Source organism: Macaca nemestrina, chromosome 5, assembly GCF_043159975.1.
Source record: "Macaca nemestrina isolate mMacNem1 chromosome 5, mMacNem.hap1, whole genome shotgun sequence".
In the NCBI taxonomy this organism is placed as follows: domain Eukaryota; kingdom Metazoa; phylum Chordata; class Mammalia; order Primates; family Cercopithecidae; genus Macaca; species Macaca nemestrina.
The window spans coordinates 121,092,614-121,120,208 of record NC_092129.1 but is presented as its reverse complement, the minus strand read 5'-3'; the positions used below and the strand labels follow the sequence as shown (position 1 = coordinate 121,120,208).

The 27,595-nt window shown below is 35.1% G+C and overlaps 1 long non-coding RNA gene and 1 pseudogene across 1 annotated transcript in view; one reads left to right on the top strand and one right to left on the bottom strand.

The window, feature by feature from the left end:
- LOC139363377 (uncharacterized) overlaps positions 1 to 27,595 on the bottom strand; it is an 88,353-nt gene that overhangs the window by 14,438 nt on the left and 46,320 nt on the right. The window lies entirely within an intron of this gene.
- Positions 110 to 1,018, top strand: LOC139363098 (single-stranded DNA-binding protein 2 pseudogene; annotated as a pseudogene).

The following is a 27,595-nucleotide window of genomic DNA, read 5'->3' as shown; positions in this document are numbered from 1 at the left end:
ATTGGGAGAATTCTTGGAAATACTGTCCATATCTCCTGAGCCTAAAGAGCCATTCATGTGATGTGACTCCATTCCTCCTAATCCACCCATGGGACCATCTGACTGGGTTGACAGGTGCGTGACAGTGGGAGCTGCTCTTGGCACAAGCATGTACGGCAAAGGCAAGAGTAACAGCAGCGCCGTCCCGTCCGACAGCCCGGCCCGGGAGAAGTTAGCACTCTACGTATATGAATATCTGCTCCATGTAGGAGCTCAGAAATCAGCTCAAACATTTTTATCAGAGATAAGATGGGAAAAAAACATCACATTGGGGGAACCACCAGGATTCTTACATTCTTGGTGGTGTGTATTTTGGGATCTCTACTGTGCAGCTCCAGAGAGACGTGAAACATGTGAACACTCAAGTGAAGCAAAAGCCTTCCATGATCCTAGTGCTGCAGCAGCTCCCAGTCCAGTGCTAGGAAACATTCCCCCAGGAGATGGCATGCCAGTAGGTCCTGTACCACCAGGGTTCTTTCAGCCTTTTATGCCACCTCGGTACCCTGGAGGTCCAAGGCCCCCATTGAGGATACCTAATCAGGCGCTTGGAGGTGTCCCAGGAAGTCAGCCATTACTCCCCAGTGGAATGGATCCAACTCGACAACAAGGACATCCAAATATGGGTGGGCCAATGCAGAGAATGACTCCTCCAAGAGGAATGGTGCCCTTAGGACCACAGAACTATAGAGGTGCAATGAGACTCCCACTGAATGCTTTAGGTGGCCCTGGAATTCCTGGAATGAACATGGGTCCAGGTGATGGTAGACCTTGGCCAAACCCAACAAATGCCAATTCAATACCATACTCCTCAGCATCTCCTGGGAATTATGTAGGTCCTCCAGGAGGTGGAGGGCAACCAGGAACACCCATCATGCCTAGTCCAGCAGATTCAACCAACTCTGGCGATAACATGTATACTTTAATGAATGCAGTACCTCCTGGACCTAACAGACCTAATTTTGACAATATTTTAATATAAAATCATAAAAATTTTCTATTAAAAATAGCAATATCCAGTAGTGATGACCATGCAGTCAAATGAGCACATGCTTACAATCTTGATTGGTCTACAATTTGTAAAAACTTGTCAAAATGTAGAAAATGTCATAATTTAGAGAGAAATTTAGGGAAATGCTGTAAATAATCTCTTTAAATATGATAAAAGACAAATATAACAAAAATTTCACAGATTTCTTTGAAATTTCACTTTAGAAATGTGCTTAGAAAGATGATTATTTCAGTGGTTTGAAAAAAAGTGAGAAATTGGAAAATATATAAATGTATAAACTAGAGACTCATTAATTATAGTATATCCTCATGATGAAAAGTTTGACCATTAATATAAAACTGCTGTGGAAATTTAATGAATGGCATGGGGGATTTCCAGAATACACTGTTACTAAATAAGAATTCATGTGATCAAATCCTATGAACTGCATAAAACTAATAATAAATCCATCTTTAACATGTTACAGCACTATACAATTGTTATTGTTCACTTTTTGTGGTAGGTATTTTGTAATCGTTACTTTTTATGTTTTTCTGCAATTTCCATTTTTCTATCTTGCACATGTATTGTTTTTAATGAGAAAATTATATTTTAATGTGTTGGACTCTAGATGCTTAAAAAGCACTTAATGATATTTGACATCTCTTCATAATAAAAATCTTCAATAAGCTAGGCATAGAAGAAACACACTTCAGCAAAATAAAGGCCATATATGACAAAGCCATAATTAACAACATATGAAAGGGGGGAAAATTGAAATCCTTTCCCCTAAGAACTGAAACAAGATGAGGATGTCCACTTTCACCACTCCTATTCAAAATAGTACTGACAGTTCTAGTCAGAGCAATTTGATAAGAGAAAGAAATTAAAAGTATCAAAATGAAAAAAGAGTAAATCAAATTGTCATATATATATATATATATATATATATGACAGATATATATATATATCTCCACTAAAAAAAACTTTTGGAACCAACATATGAGTTTAGTACACTGCAGGATACAAAATCAACTTACAAAAAATCAGTAGCATTTCTATATGCTAATAGCAAACTATCTGAAAAAGAATAGACATTGAAGGAGGAGAGTGAGGGATAAGAAATTATGCAATGAGAACAATATACACTATTCAAATGATGACTACACTAAAAGTAAGACTTCACCACTATGCAATATACGCAATAATAGAACTGCACTTATATCCCCTAAATTTATATGAACTTTTTAAAAAGAAAAAAAAAAATGAATATTTTTGTGTCCTTTATATATAACCAATTTCTTTTAAAAGAATCACACTGATTCTTACAGTAATGTTACTATTTCTGCTTCTTTTGTTCAAATATATTAATGTATTATTGCTTAGTCTTTTATTTTTAGTGTTCCTGTGCCATTTAGTTTTATATGTGTTTCATAAATATAGCATAGTTTGGGATTTGGCTCTGAATCTGTTCCAATAGACTTTGACTTTTAGAGAGCAATTTAAAGACATTTATGCATGTTTGGGATTTATTATGTCTGGCCCTGCATCTGACAGAATTTCTTTAATTTTTTAAAACAATTTATCTCTTTCACTCCCCTCTCCTCGACATTCTTTCTCTTTCTCCCTTTTGCTCTCTCATTTTTATCTTTTCTGTTCAATTCTTTCACTAATGTGGGCACTCCTTGAAGGCAAGGACTTTATCTTTGTGCCAAACACATGTACAAAACACTATAATTTCTGAATGAATAAATAATTCTATAGCTTAAAATTCAAATAGCTAATTGTCAATTCTGTCACACAGAATTATCTTATACTTTACTTAAATTCACAAGAAATGACTGAATATTGATATAATTTAAATTATATTTTTAGAAACATAAAAATCAAATACAGAACTTTATATGAAGCACTGTTGTTTCATTTTATCCATCCATATATCACTTAAATTTTTGTCTGCAACTCATGTCATTTTCCAAAAATATTACTTTACCTTGTACTATTTCAGAAATATGGAAATAATTAAATTTTCACCCATAATACTAGTGATCTTTTTTATTTAGTAATCTATTTACTTGTATCAATAACTGCACTAAGACTTAACCTAGCAGGGTTTTTTTTTTTACTATAACATTCAAACTGAAGTATTCCGTTTCTTGTTTAGGCTGGTAGTGGTTTTAACATATTTCATGGGTTTTGTTTTGCAGGAAAGAAAGCCTCTGAGCTAATGTGTCCTCTGAGACCATAAATCTGAGAATACCTTTTTGTGGCTTTCTCAGAATATGACAGTTTGGATCCTGTCTTTTTGACACCGTGAGTTAAGTGATTCCCACATCACTGTTAAATCAATTGTTGAAAAAGAGGAGAAAACATAAAGACATGGTGTTTTTAACTCTTCTGAAATGGTTCCAGTCAAAAGAAATTCTGAGTAAGCTGAAGCTGATGATATAATAGGTTCCCCTATCTTATCCTATTTCTTATTGAAATAAAATTAAATTGATGAGCCCAAAGATTGAGAACTGACTTATCAGATCAAGAAAATAAGATATAGTTTGTCAAACTTAATGCTGATGTGCAATGCTTTTTACATTAATTCCTAGTGTCTGAAGACCCAGGGCCAGAAGTTTATAAGGCTAGCATTTCAAGTGGTATCTGGTTCTCTATATATTATTTTGCCTAAGGATGCTGGTTAAATGAGAGTAAAACAGTATACACAGCATTTGCAGGCTTGCCGATCTGATTGAAATTCCTGTCATTAAATATTTTCATTTGGAAATTAAATGTTTTGTTAGACTAAATGATATGTAACAATATGGCTATAATATAGTGAGTCTTCCTCTCTTTCTGTTTCTCTACACACACACACGCACACACACACACACACACACACAGAGCTGTTATTTGATAATGTATATCAAATTACTGCTTATGTGATTTTATTTTATTAAATAAATGCTATCAGAATTGGTAGATGTTATCTTTCCATAATTTTCCTGTGGATTAATTAAAAATAAACTTCCTGGGGATTTGTAGAACTGAAATTCATTCACTTTGTTTCCTTATGCTCCACTTACAACATTTTTGTTTAATGCTTGACTTGGTTAGTGTTGACTCAATACCTATGATGCATTTTTTTTTGCATTTTAAAATGAACCCTAAGCAACTAGGAGGAGCTGCAGCTCCATGGTAAATTGTAATCTGTACTGAGAGTTCAATATTAAGAAACAGTTTAGAAAAATATGTGACATATAGAATTTAAGGTGCAGGCTTAATTTTACCTACTTCTCAACTCTTACCAATTATATATTCTATTCATAACACAAATTCTGTCATTATTCTTGATGATTAATATCTTGTAATTAAAAACATTTTGCTATACTTTTGAGATCTGCCCTTATTTCTGCTGCATTGATCCAATGCATTCATATTGAATTAATTTTTGCTTGAGCAGTTCACTATAAATACAATGAAAATCCATTACTTCATTTTGAAAAGCTAGATTGGATACATAAATTTCATTAGTCATTAGATAATTATCAATTCCACAGGTAATTTTTATAGATCCAACCAGATACATAATAATTTTTATTAAAAATTTACTATAACAAAAATACCCCAAATTTCATTACATGGTCTTTCAGATTTTGTGTACTGTGACTCTAATACATTTTACTTCTGTATAGCAGTGTTCTTTTACAGTACAAATTTACAGGGAAAATAAACTTATCATTAAAAATTTGCTGGCAGTAAGACACTGGTTCAAAATAGTTTTTAACATATAGAGTTGTATTTAATATGTTTAAAAGCTTAGACTATGAAGCAAGTTTTCCCTTTTTTTCTCCTAATATATAATGTCTTAGTCTGTTTGTACTGCTATAACGATATACTTAAGCCTAGTTGATTTTTACATAAAGTAAATTTATTTCTCCCAATCCTGGAGGCTATAAAGCCCAAGATCAAGGTGCTGACAGGTTTGGTGCCTGGTAAATGCTGCTCTCTGTTTTCAAGATGATGCCTTGTTGCTGCATCCTAGAGAGGGGAAGAACCCTGTGTTCTCACATAATGGAAGGGATGGAAGGGCAAATAGAAAGGGCCTACCTTCCAGCCCTTTCATAAGGCACTAATTCATTCATGAGGGCAGAGCCCTCATGATTTAATCACTTTCCCCCAAATCACCACAATGGAGATTAAGTTTTAACACATGAATTTTGGGGGACATTCAGACTATAGCATATGCATATGGACATATGTGTACATGGAAGATCATTCTAAGTAGGGCACTTTAATTTTACTCACGTGATGTGTAACGCTATATAGTTGTTATGAGCTCAAATATGGAGTCAAGTAAACCTGATTAAGAACTCGGCTTTTGCTACTTATTAGTTCATGTGACCTTAATTTCGCTACAACAAATCCGTAAAGCAGTCGTAATATCTACTTTACATATTATTGCTATAAGACTAATTGTCATGATGTTTAAAATGGTCACACACTGTTATTATTATCTAGGAATGGGATAAGATAATTGGTGTCCCAACTTGGAACATGTGCAATAAAATTTACCCATAAAAAGTGAAATAATAAAAATGTAACTTGTGGTCTATGATTTCTGAGTGTTCTGCAATTCTAACAGAGGATTATATGAAAATTAACAATAAAAGATAGGATTTGAGAATTTCTTCTTCTTTACATTTGAATTAATGGGTTGATTCCCAGCTAACAGGCCAAGTGATGGGAGGAGAACATTTTAGATTCCTTCATATCCACGTTTTCAATTTCCAAGAGAAAGATGGCACAGGACTTCCAAACTAATGGATAGCCCTTAAATGTATGATTAGTTTGTTGTGGATAACACAGAACCCTCATTGTTCTTTGAGAATTAAAGGTAAATCCATAGGGTATAGAATCATAAAGTAAAATCATATCAAATATTTTACTATAAGAAAAAAAGAATGTAGATGGTAACAAGTGTTAACTGATTGCTTAAATGATTTTATAATTGACCTTACCCCATTAAATATGATCTTTATCACTATAATTTAGAACTGTGCTGTCCAATACTACAATTGTTCAGCACACACATAGATACTTTAATTAAAAGTAAATTGAATTTAAAATTCAGTTATTTAGTCAGACTAGCCATTTGAACTGCTCAATAGACAAAGAACTACACAGCACGCAGCAGAATATACCCATCATAACAGAAACTTGTATTAGACAGCATTGATCAAGACCACTGTTCTTCAACCTTTATTTTTCTCTTATTGCTCCTGTACATAGCCTTTTTAAATATTTTTTTCTAATCACTTCTCATCATCAAATTTTATAGCCAAATATATATGTTTTATGTACCTGTGTCTAATACATAAAAATAATAAGGTCCAAGAAACTCTTGAGAATGCATGATGTAGACCTATAGAAAGAGAAAAGAATCAGTCCATAGATCAACACCATGAAGGGCAGAACAACATTTAATCATCTGTTAATGTTCAAAACATCTATAAACCACTTATTAAATTTTACCTTCCTAAATATGCAAATAAATGTAATTACAATAAATATGTGGAGGTAAATTTAAAAGAATATTTAACTCTATTACTGTATTACTTTATTAATATGCAAGTGAAATTACCATGAAATATTTTTCATGCCAAATGTAAAATAACAAGATTAGATCTGTGTTATCTTTCTACCATCTTCTTGTGAGTATCTCCGGTACCAGGAAATGTGGTTGATACTGGGAAGGCTAAAGGAAATAGAATAGTTCTTGGCCAACACATTTTAAAAGACTGGTGTAAAGATAAGGTAAGTATCTAGATTTCCCAATTCCAAATCCAGAACTTTTTCTACTAAATTATATTGTTTTGATACATCAACTGGAAGTGATGTGCTGGGTCCAGTAACACCAACTCTCAAGGGCCAACTGTAAAATATTAAAAGGTTTTGGGAGACAATTGGTACTATCACATTGGTAGTTTAATATCAGCTATAGTTAAAATATATGCTCCTTGGACGTGAGAAAGAAAACTATGAATCAGGGGTTTTAATTTGCCTTCAATAAATGATTGTTAATCATTTGCGAACACATCACTGTCAAACACCTTTAACAAAAGAACAAGATTAACTTCTCAGACCCAATTATCCTAATTCCACAGCCTTTATTAAAACCCTGGAAATCAAGCAAGTGATGGAAACGTCAATAAGCCCAATTTCTTCATAAATTCCAGGAATAGATGGCTTCATCTATTAGAAAACCTACTGAAAACTCACCTTAAGTGAGATTTTAATGATGTTTGGTACCAAGTATCATCCGTGTTTGCTCTATCTATTACTGTCTATCAGTAAAACTAACATACAGGGCATTAATGCTAACAGTATTGGTTTTACAATTAACACTGAACTAAACTTCGTGAAGATAAACAAATTTGTGAGGAGCACATAATTTACATAAAGTCTGGAACAACTTTTCATGGTCTCGGCCAGCAACATGACAGGAAACTAAAAGACATTGATCTGGCATGCCATTATATTTTTTTTTCTGCTAAACCAATTTTCCAATAAGGTTACTGCTGATAATACTGGTTGATATGGTTTGTCTGTGAGTCCCCACCCAAATCTCATCTTGAATTGTACTCCCATTAATTCCCACGTGTTGTGGGAGGTACCAGTAGAGTGGGGCACTGCTGAAAAGATACCCAAAAATGTGGAAGCGACTTTGGAACTGGCTTTCAGGCAGAGGTTGGAACAATTTGGAGAGCTCAGAAGAAGACAGAAAAGTGTGGGAAAGTTTGGAACCTTCTAGAGACTTGCTGATTGGCTTTGACAAAAATGGTGATAGCGATATGAACGTTAAGGTCCAGGCTGAGGTGGTCTCAGATGGAGATGAGGAACTTGTTGGCAACTGGAGCAAAGGTGACTCTTGTTACATTTTAGCAAAGAGACTGGTGGTATTTTGCCCCTGCCCTAGATATTTGTGGAACTTTGAACTTGAGAGAGATGATTAAGGGTATCTGATGGAAGCAATTTCTAAGCAGTGAAACATTCAAGCAGTGACTTGGGTGCTCTTAAAAGCACTCTGTTTTAAAAGGGAAAGAGAGCATAAAAGTTCAGAAAATTTGCAGCGTGCTGATGCAAAGAGAAAACCCCATTTTTTGAGGAGAAATTCAAGCTGGCTGCAAAAAATTTGCATAAGTAACAAGGAGCAGAATGTTAGTTCCCAAGACAATGGAGAAATTATCTCCAGGGCATGTCATAGGTCTCGTGGCCACCCCTCTCATCACAGGCCCAGAATCCTAAAAGGAAAAAATGGTTTCATGGGCTGGGCCCAGGGTCCCCATGCTGTGTGAAACCTAGGGACTTGGTGTCATTTGTTCCATCTGGTCCAGCAGATGTATGGAAATGCCTGGATGCCCAGGGAAAAGCTTGTTGCAGTGATGGGGCCCTCATGGAGAACCTCTGCTAAGGTAGTGTGGAAGGGAAATGTGGCGTGGGAGCCCCCACACAGAGTCCCTACAGGGACACCACCTAGTAGAGCTGTCAGAAGAGGGCCACTGTCCTCCAGACCCCAGAATGTTGGATCCACTGACAGCTTGCACAGTGCACCTGGAAAAGCCTCAGACACTCAATGCCAGCCTGTGAAAGCAGCCAGGAGGTGGGCTATACCCTGCAAAGCCACAGGGGCAGAGCTGCCCAAGACGAAGGGAACGTATCTCTTGCATCTGCATGACCTGGATGTGAGACATGGAGTCAAAGGAGATCACTTTGGAGTTTTAGAATTTTACTGCCCCATTGGATTTTGGACTTGCATGGACCTTGTAACTCCTTTGTTTTGGTCAATTTATCCCATTTGGAACAGCTGTCTTTACCCAATGCCTGTAACCCCATTGTATCTAGGAAGTAACTAGTTTCCTTTGGCTTTTACAGACTCATAGGCAGAAGGGACTTGCCTTGTTTCAGATAGACTTTGGACTATGGACTATGAGTTAATGCTGAAATGAGTTAAGACTTTGGGAGACCGTTGGGAAGGCATGATTGATTTTGAAATGTGAGGACAAGGGCCTGGGGTGGAATGATATGATTTGGCTGTGTGTCCCCACCCAAATATCATCTTGAATTGTATTCCCATAATTCCCATGTGTTGTGGGAGGGACCAATGGGAGATCATTGGATCATGGGGATGGTTTCTGCCATACTATTCTTGTGGCAGTGAATAAATCTCACAAGATTTGATGGTTTTCTCAGGGGTTTCTGCTTTTGCATCTTTCTCATTTTCTCTTGCTGTTGCCATGTAAGAGGTACCTTTCACCTCCCACAATGATTCTGAGGCCTTCCCAACCATGTGGAACTGTAAGTCCAATTAAACCTCTTTTTCTTCCCAGTCTCTGGTATGTCTTTATCAGCAGCATGAAAACGGACTAATACACTGGTGTTAATTGGTCTCTCCATATTAAGTGAATATTCTAGATTAGTATAAAGTAATTTTGTATATATCATCTTTGTTTCTTAAATTTCTTTTTTCTCTAAATAGCCTTTCTCACCCAGCACTATGATAAATGAGTGAGACTAAAACCATGTAATTTAGAGTTTTATGCTGTTTTTTTTTTTTTAGTAGAAGCATAGATTCAGTGCTTGATACCCAATAATGAATTATTTCTCAAAATATTTTCCAAATATACCAATCATGAGATATTGCTGCCAGAAACATTTTCCTGGTGATATTATATTTTAAAGATTTTCTGAGCAACTAAATCTGTCTTTTATCCACGGGTAACATCTTTCTTCAATATTTAAATTTTTGTAGACCCTTCTTTCAACTACTGGTTCTAAATGAAGTATAAGGCTTCTTGGTTTTCTCCTGATGATACCAAGCTTTTTGAAACCCTCTTCAGGGGAAGCTGATATTTATTTTGTTTGGACAAACTCAAATTAACAGTGGAAATAGATGAGTAGAGTTCCTGTTCTAACTTTGGACGTTTATACTAACGTAATCATTTAACATTATTTTCACTTTGGAAAACAATGCATTCAAATATATTTCCTTCTCCCAACGTGATTTCATGGTAATTTCAAAAACCATTGTTTTGGGGGTGATGTTCAGATCAAAGTTTCAGCCTCTTCCATCTCAATTAATTTTTAGATGACTGACATTATAGCCATCTACTCACTAGTTATTACACACAGACACATACCCTATGCAACTCAGCATTGTAAGTTGTTCTTTATAAAACACCTAATCAAATAAATCAATCATCTTACAGAGGCAGTTCCTGTAAATCTACTTCCTTGCACAGAGTCTTTCAATAGTTCTCTGTTTATCTAAAGTAAAGTAGATTTTAGATGTGTCGTGGCTCACAACTATAATCCCAGCACTTTGCAAGGCAGAGGCTGGAGGATTGCCTGAGCCCGTGAGTTGGAGACCAGCCTGGGCAATATAGTAAGACCTGGTCCCTACACAAAAAATTAAAAATTAAATGATTATGGTGGTATGCACTTGTGGTTCCAGCTACTCAGGAAGCTGAGGTGGGAGGATCGTTTGAGCCTGGGAGGCAGAGATTGTAATGAGCCAACATAATACCACTACACTCCTTCCTGAGTGACGGAGAAAGCTCTTATCTCAAAAAAAAATTAAAAAAAAAATAAAAATTAAAAAAAATATATAATTAGAATCCATTCTTGGCTTCTCCCCTTTGTGTTTCCTAAACATGCTAAGTTTCCTTGATTCTAATATACACATCTTGGTCTCAGAATCTTTCTTCATCCTCCATGGTGCATAAAACAATGGTGAATCCTATCATTTATAGCACATTACATTTGTTGAAATACAATTGATTTTATTCAAGCTTCTTCCAGCAACAAAAAAATCTGTTTCTTGTTGTCATTTTAGCCTACTCCTAGGCCTTTTTTATCTCCCTGTTTCACTCTGTTCACTCCTAACTTCTTCAGGAATTTCTTGACTCCACATCCTGTCTATACAGGTAACTCACGAAAATTCATTTGAAGTCATTTCTTTCTTCTACTCGTCAGATCTTCTTTTTGATGACTTACTTGATATTCCATATTCTTTTACTACTTTTAAGTTTAAAATTAAGTTTTTCTCCATCACTCCTTCTAAGCAACATCTAATTCTCCTGACTCAAAAAGTAAACTTCCCTCTTCCTTTTCTAAACTTTCCTCCCTATGTAAATTATCCAGGCTTAAAACTGTAGAGGTAAGTTCAATTTCTACTACTTTTATAAGTCTGCTGCTTTAGCTAACTTTTTTCCTTTCTGTTTTCACTGGCATAGGTCCAGACCAGGCCTTCATTTATATTTAAAATAATCTAAGAAACTCTTCTTTTGTTTTCTTCAACTTAACATGTTTCCAAATTTTTCAAATCAATCATCTTACAGAGGCAGTTCCTGTAAATCAACTTCCTTGCTCAGAGACTTTCAATAGTTCTCTGTTTATCCAAAGTAAGGTAGAATCCACATTTCTTATTTCTGATTAATACTGGAAAAATAAGTCAAAACTTGTCCTACCAATAATGGGTTTTGTGGAAGGAAAACATAAAACAAAGTAATTATGTCAAGCCTTTCATTAAAACATTACAATGTGAATGAACAGCTTTAAAATGTGTATTCTGCAGGGAGATAACAGATTGGTGAAGGTCAATCATAGTTGAGGTTATTCCTAGAATTGAATACTGTTCATGTTATCAGGAGTAATGGGAAACTGAGGCTCTATTAGTTACAGACTAGAAATAAGAGGCAGCCAGATCGAGGTTGTACTTTAGTAGCTTTTGGTTATAAAATTTGAGTTTAGCAAGAGGTGTGGAGAAAAACAAATGGGGTCTAAATTATTTCAAGGATTAGAAGAAAAAATTTAGTTTTATTGGGGCTGTTATTTGAAATCATAGTTGATATAGGATAGACAATATAATATTATTCTCAAAAGACATGCAAAGGCATTTCTTAGCTTTACTTTCAGCTATCTGTTATATATTCTCAAAGCAATTGTTAATTAACATTTCAGTGAGAAGAATTTTCCCAATATAAAATCTCATTGATTTTAATATTAAGGTAAATACATTGTATTAAGAATTGCTTGATGTGGTAATGCAGTGAATTTAGGGGAAGTAGTTCAGTATATATATGCAACTATTATGAAATAAATTATTGTTTTTTATTAGTTTACTCAAAAAGTTAAATAAGGCCACATAATTAATCATTGCATGTGTTCACTTGACTGGATTTCAGGGTGTTTAAATGTCTGGTTAACAACTATTTCTGGGTGTGTATGTGAAGGTGTTTCCGGGTGAGATTAACTTCCAAATCCATAAACTGAGTAAAGCATATTATCCTCCCCAATGTTAATGCACATCATCCAATATATTGAAGGCCTGAACCAAACAAAAAGGCAAAGATAATTCTACCTGCCTGTCTGAAAGCTGGAACATTGATTTTCTCCTGCCTTGAGACTTGGACTTGGATTGCAACTTATGCCATTGGCTGTCCTGGTCTAGGCTTCTCATCCTCTGTAATTGCATGAGATAATTCCTTGCAATACAAAATTCCCATCTCTCTCTCTCTGTATAAATATATGTATATGTGTGTGTATATATATATATATATATTTGTGTGTGTGTGTGTGTGTATCCTATTGGTTCTGTTTCTCGGAAGAACCCTGTCAAATACAGATTAAATGTTAATGCCAATCAAAAATGAATTTATTTACAACAATCTTAGTAAATATAGTTACTATACTTAAATGACTATAATGGCAAGCAAATATTCACTTAAGTAGTTAATATTAATTGTTTTATATCTCATATTCTCGTCTTTATCTTTTCAGCAGCACAGTTTAGAAAAGTCTGAGTAATCTATGAATTCTTACATGCTATATCCAATTTTCCTAAAATATGTCTTGTAAGTCCATCTCCATTTCCCTGGCAACTGCCTGAGCTCACCATTTCACTACAACCCAACAGTGTTTTAAAAAGACTCATCAGGTCAACAATATCCTTTTTGGATTTACATTAACCCCTACCACATCTATTCATTTCCTAAAACAAACAAACAAACAAACAAACAAACAAAAAACATACTTTTTTTTTGCCTAATAAATTCCAATTATTTTCCCTTTTCCCAAGGGAAAAATAAATCTTTATCACAGACAAGGCTCTTTGATTCTTGTTTACCTTCCTACCCTCACTGTGAAAAATTTGGAGAGTGGAACCCTAATCATATCTATCAATGTTGATTGGAAAAGTCACGCTTGAAATATCATGGGTGCTTCTTTCCTAACTTCTCCAATTGTGAGAATGTATTTTCCTTTGAATCTGAATATGTATGCCTTTCTGTTTTTGAATATTTTTCTAATACAGTTGTACAGTTTATCTATAAATATGTTTTCATAGCTAACACATTGGATCTACTTATTTATTTTTAAGATTCTGAGATCATTCGAATCCTCTGTCTACTGCCCTAGTTCCTGAACAAATGCTGATCGCCTTCTCTTTAACATATGTGGAAAAAAATGATTTTGATTAACAGCTTTCAATAGATAATTGAGTGAATGGTTCATGTAACTTTCCCTCTTTCCTCCAAATTTTGTCTTTTATTTTTTCAGTCTTTAAGAATAATCTTCTTTTATAATTTCTAATAACAAGATTATGCTTTAATCATTTAAAAACCAAATGTTTATATATATTTCAGTAGTTCCTCTTGAAATGCAGAGTAGGTAAACAATAATCACGCAGAAATTTGAAAAATGCATATGAGTTAAAACTGCTTTGATAGTAAAGCTAGTGAAAAGCAAGAGGCACTTCTGGGGAAGTTTTCTGTTAACTGCATTGCTAGGGCATTGAATAGAGAGATTGATAATGACAGGGTGATGTTTTCAAACAATCAACTGACACTGGAGACAAAATTATGACATATAGTTTGTTTCCAATGATAATGGGAGGGGCAGTATAGCAGATCAGGTGGATGAGCTGAAGGATAAATGTCTTAGTTGTACTGAACAAGAGAATGCAGCTGGTGTAAATAGCATGGTCTGAGTAATAATAGTACACAGAACAAGTGTAGGAAAGAATGATAAATTTAGAGATTGTCACCATGGATCAGAATATGACTCCATCTAGTGTTAAATTCTTCCTATGGCAATAACCAATATTTAATGTTCCAAAGGAAGATGAAAACTCACAGACTGTGCCTAGGCAATTTATTCAACGTTATTTATCAGATGAGAAATTTCTATATCAGTCCCATATGAAATCGTTGAACAACTTGAATTATGCAGTTTGAATATCCTAATATTTTTCTGCTGGCAGAACTGTACATCATATTGATGAGCATAAAGGTAGTGAAGCTTTTAAAATAATCCCTGAATAATCCCTCCACACTATTCTATTCTCGTTTACCATCAAAATACAATGGTTATTCACAGCTAGTGCAATATATATACCATTTGAATGCATTTTGATATCAAGCGTGGGTCACAATACATTTAAAAACATGTTAAAGAGAAAATGCTTCAGTATTCATGTAGCCAATACAATACTAGCCCGCTTTACAGAATGTTCATGTTTACTTACTTTATGTTTCTACATTTTTAATTTTTTAATTAATATAATTTTTAAAATCTCTGAGATTCTTAGAAATATCCAGTTGGTTATATAACACAATTCTACTAAAATAAATAAAAGTAGATTTTATTAGAATTATAGTCAGAGGTAATGGAGTGGAAAAAAAATTGATATTTGAAGCTAGAAATGTCTTGGGCTTTAGTCCTTCTGTTGTCACATTTTAGATGAAAAATATTTGGGGAGTCACTTATCCTTCAGTAGATTTCTATTTCTGCATATTTAAGCAGATTTAACAGCTAAAACACCATCAGTTTATTAGCTCACAGTTTTATATATTAGAAATATAAGTGGGCTTGACTGTTTTTCTCCTAAGTGTCTTACCAGACTAAAATTAGTTGTTGACCAGACAGATCTTGTCTGGAGGCTCTGGGGAGGAATTTGTTATGAGCTCATTCAAGTGGTGGGTAGAATACAGTTCCTTACATGTAGATTGAACATGCATATTTCCTTGCTGGGTGTTAATCACAGGTTACTCTTTGTTGCTAGAGGCAACCTGTATGCCTTCTCATGTACTGCTCCCCATCTTTAATACCATCAAAGAAAGACTTCCGCCTATGTTTACCATCTGGACAAAATTTTTTGCTAAAAAAAAAAAAGGTATGTGATTAGATTAGACCCAGCCAGAGGAGCCTCTTTTTTATATAACAATTTAATGTAATCATGGGAGTTATATCTCATCACATTAGTAGGTTTCACTCACACTCACAGGGAGAAGACTACACAAAGGCAATATTTATGGGAAGTCATTCCTACAATTTTGCTTATTACAGGAGCCAATTTTTTTATCTGAAAAAACTGAGATTAATTATATCTTCCATGAACAGTTGTTGGCAGTAGTAGAAGAGTTAATGTTTAGAATCACTTGCCACATCATAAACAGTGAAATTACTAATTGTTCTGATAAACATTTGACCCTCATGGATGCATATTTTATTTATAAACAAGAGTATATGTTAGAACATTCTTTCTGTATTAACTCTAAATCTATCTCCTTATAATTTCCCCTGGACTTTGAAGTCAAGCAGATAATATGTAATCTCTCATCCGTGTTTATTCACTCTGTGGCATTGGTCCAGCACTTGTAGAAACTCCATTTAATGTAAGGCACTCAGTTCTCGGGATCAGTGAACCAAAATACATGCCCCCCGTAATCTCAGAGGGTCCTCCTTAGAAGAAGTAACTTGAAATGAGATATTGTAGAAGTTAATTAGGTGAATGGGGAAAGAATGAGCCTTTCAGAAATAAGCATAGGGATATTAGAAAGAGAAATAAGACAGCAGGAGAAAATAAAAACAGCTAGAAGACTGGAAATTATTAGAAAAGTGTATAGTATTAGATAGGAAAAGTAGGCAGAACTTGTTACGGGTAGATGAGAGAGAGAGGGGGAGGATGCAGAAAGAGAGAGAGAGAGAGAAGACAGTATTGAAAGCCGCTAAAGTTTTTTAAGCATGAAGGTAACATAATAGACATTAATTGTGAGAAGGCAATTATTCTATTTACTATGCAGATGAAGGCAAATTAGTTCAAAAGTAATTAAGAAGACTAATCAGATAGAATATTAGACTAGTTTTGTGATGATAGAGATAGACATGATTTATTTTGAAATAGCTAGATGACAACCAACATAACTTTATCGTAAATGTAATATAGTAGGGAAGAATCAATGGATATTAGGGATTTCTTTAAGATACCTACTTGGCCTATGTTGATAATTTGTGTATCATTAATTATTTTAAGTTTAAAACCCAGCAGTTAAAACTTGTGTACACTGTGGGGGTTTGGCAGTATTTAAAAGGAGATGTCAATTAGTCTGTTTAACAAGGTCTGGCATTTAGAGTGGAGCAGAAACTTGAGAAAATAACATGGAAGCGACTGCACATAGATGAAATGGAGCTGCCACCATTCCTGGAGAACGTGGAGTCTCTGACTCAGAAGTCACCAAAGGGAGTTCAGAGTTCTGAACATCAAGCCAGAAAGAATTACTTCCTATGACTTGAGGCAATAGAGTTTTCCTTGATGACATTTGGACTTGTTGAAGGCCAGTGGCTCCTTTGTTCATGTTTCTTTCTTTCTTTTTTTTTTTTTTTTTTAAATAAGGACATTCATGCCTATCCCACCATAAAATGTCAGAAGAAAATAACTTATGTTCTAACATCAAAGGTTCACACATGGAGAGAAATTTTGCCAGAGCTTCATTCATACCTGATTTAGATGACTTAGGTAATACTTTGGACTTATTGATTTGATGTTATTTAGATAAATTGTAGACTTACAGTTGGTGTTAAAATGCATTAAACTTCAGCCTAAATGTCCATGAATAATAAACTGGATAAAGAAAACAGAGTACGTATACACCGTGGAATACTAGGCAGCCATAAAAAGAGAATGAGATCATGTCCTTTTCTGGGACATGGATAGAAGTGGAGGTCATTAACCTTAGAAACCTAACACAGAAACAGAAAACCAATTTTGCACGTTTTTATTTGTAAGTGGGAGCTAAATGATGAGAACACATGGACACATACAGGGGAACGATACACACTGTGGCTTTCCAGAGGGTGGAAAGTGGGAGAAGGGAGGGGTTCAGGAAAAACAACTAATGACTACTAGGCTTAATACCGGGGTGATCTGTACAAGAAACCCCCATGAATAAGTTTACAGGTGTAACAAACCTGCAAATTTACCCCTGAACATAAAATAAAAGTTTAAAAAAAGATTTGTGGATTGTTGGGGTAAAGTACATTTATATTGCTTGTGGAAAGATCCTGATTTTTGGGTAGCCACAAGGTAGACAGTAGTGGGTCGAATAGTATCCTCCAAAACTTGTCCATCAAGAACCTGTGATTGTTCATTTTCACAGTTTCATGCTGTGATTGTTAGTACTGAGAGTCAACCTGATTGATTGAAGGATGTAAGCTATTGATCCTGGGTGTGTCTATGAGGGTGTTAGCAGAGGAGGTTAACATTTGAGTCAGTGTGCTGGGAAAGGCAGACCACTCTTAATCTGGGTGGGCACCATCTAATCAGCTGCCAGTTTGGCCAGGAAATACAGCGGGCAGAAAAATGTAAAAAAGCTAGACTGTCTTAGCCTCCCAACCTACATCTTTATCAGATGCTGGATGTTTCCTGCCCTCAAACATCAGACTCCGGGTTCTTCAGCTTTGGGACTCGGACTGGCTTCCTTGCTCCTCAGCTTGCAGATGGCCTATTGTGGGACCTTGTGATCTTGTGAGTTAATACTACTTAATAAACTCTCTTTTACATACATATGACTAATACACATGTCTACCATAAACCCGTGAATGTAAACTTATTTGAAAATTGAATGTTTGTAGATGTAATAAAGTTAAGATGAGGTTATACTGAAATAATATCACTCATAAGTCCATTGACTGATGTCTTTATAAGAAGATGGGTGAAGACATGGATACACAGATACAGAGAGAAATGGCAAGTGTACATGGAAGCAACAATTAAAGTAACATGTGCAAACCAAGGAACACCAAGGTTTGCTGGCACCCACCAGAAGCGAGGAGAGAGTCATGGAACAGAGTCTTCTCTAGACCCTTCAGAGGGAGCATGGTCCTTCTGAAACCTTGTTTTTACACTTGTACCTACCAGAATGGTAAGAAAACACATTTCCATTGTTTTAAATTACCCAGTTTCTGGTACATTGTTACAACAGCCTTAGGACACTAACCCAGAAAATACAGGAAAAGATAAGGCAGACCTATAGTGATAAATGAGAAGTTTTTTTTTTCTTGCCTTTTCTTCACACTACGAAATTAGAAAGACCCAAGGTATTGTATGATCAATGTGTAGAGTTCAGTTGATTAAATATAGATGTCTCTTCTAAAGATCCTTTCATATAAATAACAATGTATTATAAGTTTTAAAACTTACGTAGAAATAAAACTTATGACAATGATAGCACAAAAATGGGAGAGAAGAAAAAGTATACTCTTGTAAAGTCCTTATCTTATGTGACGTGTGTACTAATGACAGTACATTGTGTAACTGTGTCGTTTATTTGACATAAATATCAAATATTTGCAGTATGCTAAACAAAAGGGAAGGTGGAAAGTCTATGTGTCATTAGATAATTTTGTGTCCAGGGCTTTCTTTTTCCATGCAGAATACCAGGTTTCCAAACTTCATAGCTGACTATCAGAAGCTTTTGTTATACTTTTTTGTTCAAATTTGCCTCAACCAATTGAGATTATTTTGCAAGTACAAACTTTAATAATTACTACCAGGATTAATTTGGGTCTTTTGAAAAGAGAGGACAATTAAGCAAGAAAAATGCTAAGGGTTCAAACTTATCTCATTGGAGAGGTAAAGCAGCTTGGTATTGGTAAAGCTTTTGTTAATAAAAAGTAGAAAGCGTATCTTAAAATTTAAAAATTATTGACTCTCTTGAAAGATAAATTTTTTGTTATTACTATATTAAATGCCTAAAATTTTTTAATGAATTGATGAAATGCCTCACTTGTGCTAGAATAGAACCCCCATGAAGTAAGATGGAACTTTGAATAGAGAATGATTGTTTATGAATACACTTTTAATTTTCAAATAAAACAAACTTATACCAATTAAGTTTCCATGGTTTATCTATTAAAATTCTGGAAATTTAAGGTAATGTTTCTACTGTTATTGCTGATGTCTGAGACTAGTTGTGGATGTTATGCCTTGTGTTCCAGTGAATCCAATATTTAATATTGAGAAACAATTTCATATATCAGGTGGCTGTGTCATATTGTTAGAAGTTTTCAAGTATGGGTTAGATGAAACTTAGCAAAATTTTCTAGACTTTATTTGAGAATTAAATGGATCATTCATTTAGTTGAGTGTTAATGTATACTCCAAGTCCAAGCAATACTGGCAACGTAAGTTTTAATAATATAATTTTATATTTTACAGATACCTAAAAAACTTTTTCATTCACTGGTTCCAGTTTAATTTTCATAAAATATCATTTGAAAAATCAGTAATGTAAAATCAAAATTTTATAGAAAATATACTTAAATAAAAGAAACATATAGGAATTTTAACAAGAGAAACAAATATGAGAGTTTACTAATTGCAAACTCTATGGAAAATGTGTTTCTACATACTTTACACTATTAAGAATCACATTTTCAAAACTCTTTATCTGCTAGTATAAATTTAAGCTCTTAAAATTTAAGTGTTTTTGTTTTAGCAAATGTGATAATTCATTCTTACTTATAGTAGATATTGGAAGGCTACATAACAGTCGTGTTCTATTTTTGGACTTCTTAATACTTCCATTTTGGGATATGAAATCCCATTTTGCTTAAAATGATTAAGTTGGCAATGGGAAAAATAAAAATTCTGGTGAGTTAATCTATAATGCAGAAAAGATTGGAGTATCTGAGTAATAAGAGAATTACAGAAAGCTTCCCATAATCTCTTTCACATAACTTAGAAAATGTATTTCTCTTTTACTCACCTTCATTTTTTTTTTTTTATACCTGATACCCTGTTTCTTTTTAAGATACAGGTTTCTGTTGGGTATCATACTGTTTCTGGAGGAAAACAATTAATATGTTGTGAAGTGATAGTCTGAAGATAATGAATCCTTTTGGCCTATTTTTCCTTTAAAAGGTATTTTCATTTAGACTTTTGTGTTGACAGTTTTTTAAATATCATTACTTTAAAAGGTGTCACTATTATCTTCTGGTTTGCATAGTTTCTGACAAAAGTCAGCTGTTTTTATTATATTTTTTATTATGTTTTCATACTTTCTGTCTGTCTTCAAGATTATCTATGGTTTGCATCAGTTTTACTATTTGTATTTAGCACTCTCTCTCTCTCCCAACCCCCACCGTGTTTGTGTGTCTGTGTCTGTGTCTTTATGTATGTGTGTGTGTGTTGTACTCATCGTGCTTGAGGTTCTCTGAGCTTTGTGGATTGATGTATGTTTTTTGCTGTTTTTGGAGAAATCTTGGCCTTTATCTTTTCAAAATTTCTTCTTCCTTGTTTTCTCTCTATTTTTGCTCTGGAACTCCATTCATATTTATGACTGACTATTTTATATCTTTTCATGGCTCTTCAGTGTTCAGTTTTCTTTTTCTCTAGTTTTTTCTTATTTTTCACTTTTATTCCAAAATAATTTTCCATCTCTGATACTGTCATTTTGTATTGAGTATACTATTTTTACAATGGTTTTGTATTAGTTTTAGAACAGTTTGGGGGTTTACAGAAAACATTTCCCCCATACACATTTTCTCCTATTATAAATGGCTAATATTAGTGTGCTACTTTAGTCACAATGATGAACCAATATTGACACATTATTAACTAATGTTCATAGATTATATTAGGGTTCACTCTATGGGTTATATAGTTCTATGGATTTTCACAATTGCATGATGTGATGTATCCACCATTCTAGTATCATAAAGAATAGTTTCACTACTCTCAAAATCCCGTGTGCTTCACCTCTTTCCTCCCTTCACACATTTAATCCTGATCCTTTTACATTATTTATAATTTGTCCTTTTTCATATTGACATAAAGTTAGAATCATACAGTATGTCGTCTTTCCAGATTGGCCTTCTTCACTTAGCAATATGCATTTAATGTTGTTCCAGTTATTTTCATGGTTTGATAGTTTAATTTTTAAATCATTGAGTAAATTTCCATTTTACTGATATACTGTTTCATCCATGCACATATTACAAGATGTCTTGGGGCTTCCAGCTTTCAACAATTATGAATAAACCTGCTATGAACAATTATATACACATTTGTATGTGATATACATTTCCAACTCATTTGAGTAAATACTAGAGAACATAATTGTTGGACTATATGGTAAAATTATGTATAGCTCCGTAAGAAAGTGCCAAACTGTCTTCCAAAGTGGTCATGCCATTTTGTATCTCCACCAGAAATAAATGAGAGTTCCTGTGGCTTCACATTTTCACTAGCATTTGGTATCATCATTTTTTCTTTTTCCTAGAAAGGGTCTCTCTCTCATCACTGAGGATGGAGTTCAGTGGCACAGTCTCAGCTCACTGCAGGCTCAACTTCCCAGGCTCAGGTGATCTTCCCATCTCAGCCTCCCAAGAAGCTGGGACTACAGGTGCATGCCATCATGCCTGGCTAATTTTTTGCATTTTTAGAAGACGGGGTTTTGTCATGTTGACCAGGCTGGTCTTGAACTCCTGGACTCAAGCAATCTACCTGCCTTGACCTCCCAAAGTGCTGGGATTACAGGTGTGAGTCATGGTGCCTGGCCTGCCCATTTTTTAAAGGACATTTTTTTCTTGTTGTTTCATTTAAGAGTTATTTGTATATAAGTTTCTTAACATATGCATGTTTCACAAACATTTTCTCTCATTTTGTGCTTGTCTTTTTATTCCTTCACAGTCTCAAACAATAGAAGCTTTGAACTTATAAGTTTCCAACTTATGTTTTTCTTTTTTCTTTCGTGGATCGAGCTTTAGATGTTGTATTTAAAAACTTCATGCCAACCCAAGGTAACTTAGGTTAATACACACTAAGATTAATATTTCACCTATGTTAATTTCCGGAAGTTTTATAGTTTTGTGTTTTACATTTAGATCTATAATGTTTTATGAGTTACTCTTTAGAAAATGTGTAAGGTTTGTATCTAGATTTATTTTTCCTTGTGGATGTCTAGTTATTCCAGCACAATTTGCTTAAAAGACTGTTCTTTTATTGAGTTGCCTTTGCTCTTTATAAATGATCAGTTGATCATATTTGTATGGGTCTATTTCTTGGTTCTCTAGTCTGTTCCATTGATTTGTCTATACTTCCAGCAATACCATAATAAAGTATAGCAAGTAGGCTTAGATTATTGATTTTAGATTATTTTATCTAATACATGCACTGAATGACATAAATTTCCCTATAGGTACTATTTTCACTGAATCTTACAATTTTTTAAATCCCTCCCTCCTTTTGCCCAACCTCTGGTAACCACTATGAGTTCAACACTTTAGATTCCATATGCAAATGAAATAATGTGGCATTTGTCTTTCTGTGCCTGGCCTATTTCATTTAGCATAATGTTCTCCAGTTTCATCCATTTTATAGCAAATGACAGAATTTTCTTTTATAAAAGGTTGAATAGTATTTCATTGCATATGTATAACACATTTTCTTTATCCATTGATGAAATTCATTCATGAAGACTTAGGTTGAGTTCATATTTTGTCTATCATGAAAAATGCTGTAATGAAAATGGAGATGCAGATATACTTTTAACATATTGATTTCCATTCTTTTGTATATATATTCAGAAGCAGATACGCTGGATCATATGGCATTTCTATTTTTAGTTTTTGGAGGAACCTCCATACCATTTTCCACACGGATTTACTAATTTACATTCCCACTAGCAATTTACATGAGTTCCCTTTTTTCTCCATGTCCATGCCAACATTCGTTCTCTTTCTTTTCTTGTTTTAAATAAAAGCCATTCTAATGAGAGAAAATTAATTGTGGTTTTAATTTGTATTTTCCTAGTTATTAGTGATGTTGAGCATTTTTTCGTATACCTATTGACCATTTGCATGTCTTCTTTTGAAAACCTTCTGACTTTATTTCACATTTTTAAATTAGGTTGTTTTCTTGTCTTTGAGTTGTTTCAATTTCTTAAATACTTTGGATATTAACCCCTTATCAGATGTATGATTTGCAAATATTTTCTCCCATTCTTTGGGTTGCCTCTTCACTTTATTAATTAGTTCCTTTGATATGCAGAATTTTTTAGTTTGAAGCTATCTAATTTGTTTATGTTTGCTTTTGTTATCTGTGCTTTCAGAATTATATTTAAAAAACTATTGGCCAAACCAATGTAACGGTGATTGTCAGCTTTGTTTTCCTTCAGTAGGTTTATAGGTTCAGGTTTTATATTAATTTTCAAAATTCATTTTAATTTTTGTATGTGGTATAAGATAAGGATCCAATTTTATTCATGTGTGTTTGGATAGCCAGTTTTTCCAGCATCACTGATTGGAGAGACTATTCTTTATCTATTGTAATCTTGGCACCTCTGTAAAAAATCGATTAAGCATAAATATGAGGGCTTATTTTTGGGTTTTCTATCCTGTTCCATTGGTGGTTGTGTCTCTCTTTTTATGTCAGTACCATGCCATTTTTATTATAATTACTTTATAATGTGCTTTGTAATAAGAAAACGTAATGGTGTCAGTTTTGTTATTGTCACTCAGGATTGTTTTTCCTATTCGGGGTATTTTGTAGTTCCATCCAAATTTAAGATTGTTTTTCTATTTTCAGGAAAAACACCATGACTAAGTGGTATTTGTGTTGTTTCAAGTATGATTCAATGTACAGAAACAGTAAATGCAGGATACAAATTAAATAAAATTAAGAATAAAATTATATGAAATCATCTCAATAGATTCAAGAAAAGCTCATGTTAAAATCCAACTTCCCATAGTGATAAAAATAAAACTTGCAAAATATTAAGCATAAAGGGAATATGCCTCAACACAGTTAAGGTGAAATATAACAAACATATAGCTAACATAATTCTCAATGACAAAATGTTGAAAACTTTTTCTCTAAGATCAAGGACAAGCATATCCATCCTCACCACTTCTTTTTAACATAGTACTGGAAGACATAGCCAGAGCAATTAGGTAAAAGAAAGCAATGAAAGGTATTCTAATAGAAAATGAAGAATTGAACTGTCTCTATTTGCTGACCTGATAATCTCATATATAGAAAATGCTAGAGATTCCACCAAAAAATTATTAGAACTGATAAATGGGGTCAGTTCCAAGATGACCAGATAGGAACAGCTCCAGATTACAGCTCCCGGCATGAGCGACACAGAAGACAGGTGATTTCTGCATTACCAAGTGAGCTACCTGATTGATCTCACTGGGGTGTGTCAGACAGTGAGTGCAGGACAGTGGATGCAGCCCACAGAACAAGAGCCAAAGCAGGGTGAGGCATCACCTCACCCAGGAAGGGCAAGAGGTAAGAGAATTTCCTTTCCTAGCCAAGGGAAACTGTGACACATAGCATCTGGAAAATCGGGTCACTCCTACCCTAATACTGCAATTTTGCAAGGGTCTTAGCAAACGACACACCAGGAGATTATATCCCGTGCCTGGTTCGGAGAGTCCCATGCCCACGGGGCCTCCCTCATTGCTAGCACAGCAGTCTGAGATCTAACTACAAGGCAGCAGTGAGGCTGGGGGAGGGGTGCCCAGCTTTGCTGAGGCTTGAGTAGGTAAACAAAGCAGGCAGGAATCTCGAACTGGGTGGAGCCCACTGAAGCTCAAGGAGGCCTGCTTGGCTGTGTAGACTCCACCTCTGGGGACAGGGCATAGTCAAACAAAACGCAGCAGAAACCTCTGCAGATTTAAATGTCCTTGTCTGACAGCTTTGAAGAGAGTAGTGGTTCTCCCAGTACGGAGGTTGAGATCTGAGAACAGACAGACTGCCTCCTCAAGTGGGTCCCTTACCCCCAAGTAGCCTAACCAGGAGGTACCCCCCAGTAGGGGCAGACTGACACCTCACACGGCTGGGTACCCCTCTGAGATGACGCTTCCAGGGGAACGATCAGGCAGCAACATTTGCTGTTCAGCAATATTCACTCTTCTGCAGCCTCCACTGCTGATACCCAGGCAAACAGGGTCTGGACTGGACATCCAGCAAACTCCAACAGACCTGCACTGAGGGTCCTGAATGTTAGAAGGAAAACTAACAAAAAGAAAGGACATCCACACCAAAACCCCATCTGTATGCCATCATCATCAAAGACCAAAGGTAGATAAAACCACAAAGATGGGGAAAAAACAGAGCAGAAAAGCTGAAAATTCTAAAAATCAGAGGGTCTCTCCCCCTCCAAAGGAATTCAGCTCCTTGCCAGCAATGGAACAAAGGTGGACAGAGAATGACTTTGACGATTTGCGAGAAGAAGGCTTCAAATGATTAAACTTCCCCAAGCTAAAGAAGGAAGTTTGAATCCATCGCAAAGAAGGTTAAAACCTTGAAAAAAGATTAGATGGATGGCTAACTAGAATAACCAATGTAGAGAAGTCCTTAAATGAACTGATAGAGCTGAAAACCATAGCACGAGAACTACACGGCAAATGCACAAGCTTCAGTAACTGATTTGATCAACTGGAAGAAAGAATATCAGTGATAGAAGATCAAATGAATGAAATGAAGTGAGAAGATAAGATTAAAGAAAAAAGAGTAAAAAGAAACAAACAAAGCCTCCAAGAAATATGGGAATAGGTGAAAAGACCAAATCTACGTCTGACTGGTGTACCTGAAAGTGATCGGGAGAATGGAACCAAGTTGGAAAACACTCTGCAGGATATTATCCAGGAGAACTTGCCCAACCTAGCAAGGCAGGCCAGCATTCAAATTCAGGAAATACAGAGAATGCCACAAAGATACTCCTCGAGAAGAGAAACTCCAAGACACATAATTGTCAGATTCACCAAAGTTGAAATGAAGGAAAATATGTTAAGAGCAGCTAGAGAGAAAGATCGGGATAACCATAAAGGGAAGCCCATCAGACTAACAGCAGATCTCTCGGCACAAACTTTCCAAGCCAGAAGAGGTAGGGGCCAATATTCAACATTCTTAAAGAAAATAATTTCAACCCAGAATTTCATATCCAGCCAAACTAAGTTTCATAAGTGAAGGAGAAATAAAATCCTAGACAAGCAAATGCTGAGAGATTCTGTCACCACCAGGCCTGCCCTACAAGAGCTCCTGAAGGAAGCACTAAACATGGAAAGGAACAACCAGTATCAGCCATGGCAAAAACATGACAAAATGTAAAGACCATTGATGCTAGGAAGAAACTGCATCAACTAACGAGCAAAATAACCAGCTAACGGCATAACGACAGGATCAAATTCACACATAACAATATTAACCTTAAATGTAAATGGGATAAATGCTGCAATTAAAAGACACAGACTGGCAAATTGGATAAAGAGTTAAGAACCATCAGTGTGCTGTATTCATGATACCCATCTCACGTGCAAAGACACACATAGGCTCAAAATAAAGGGATGGAGGAAGATCTACCAAGCAAATGGAAAACAAAAAAAGGCAGGGGTTGCAATCCTAGTATCTGATAAAACAGACTTTAAACCATCAAAGATCAAAAGAGACAAAGAAAGCCATTACATAATGGTGAAGGGAGCAATTCAACAAGAAGAGCTAACTATCCTAAATATATATGCACACAATACAGGAGCACCCAGATTCATAACACAAGTCCTTAGAGACCTACAAAGAGACTTAGACTCCCACACAATGATAATGGGAGACTTTAACACCCCACTGTCAACATTAGACAGATCAACGAAACAGAAAGTTAACAAGGATATCCAGGAATTGAATTCAGCTATGCACCTAGTGGACCTAATAGACATCTACAGAACTCTCCACTCCGAATCAACAGAATATACATTCTTCTCAGAAACACATCACACTTATTCCAAATTGACCACATAGTTGGAAGTAAAGCACTCCTCAGCAAATGTGAAAGAACAGAAATTATAACAAACTGTCTCTCAGACAACAGTGCAATCAAACTAGGATTCAGGATTAAGAAACTCACTCAAAACCACTCAACTACATGGAAACTGAACAAGCTGCTCCTGAATGACTACTGGGCACATAATGAAATGAAGGCAGAAATAAAGATATTCTTTGAAACCAATGAGAACAAAGACACAACATACCAGAATCTCTGGGACACATTTAAAGCAGTGGGTAGAGGCAAATTTACAGCACTAAATGCCCACAGGGGAAAGCAGGAAAGATCAGAAATTTACATGCTCACATCACAATTAGAAGAACTAGAGAAGCAAGAGCGAACACATTTAAAAGCTAGCAGAAGGCTAGAAATGACTAAGATCAGAACAAAATTGAAGGAGATAGAGACACAA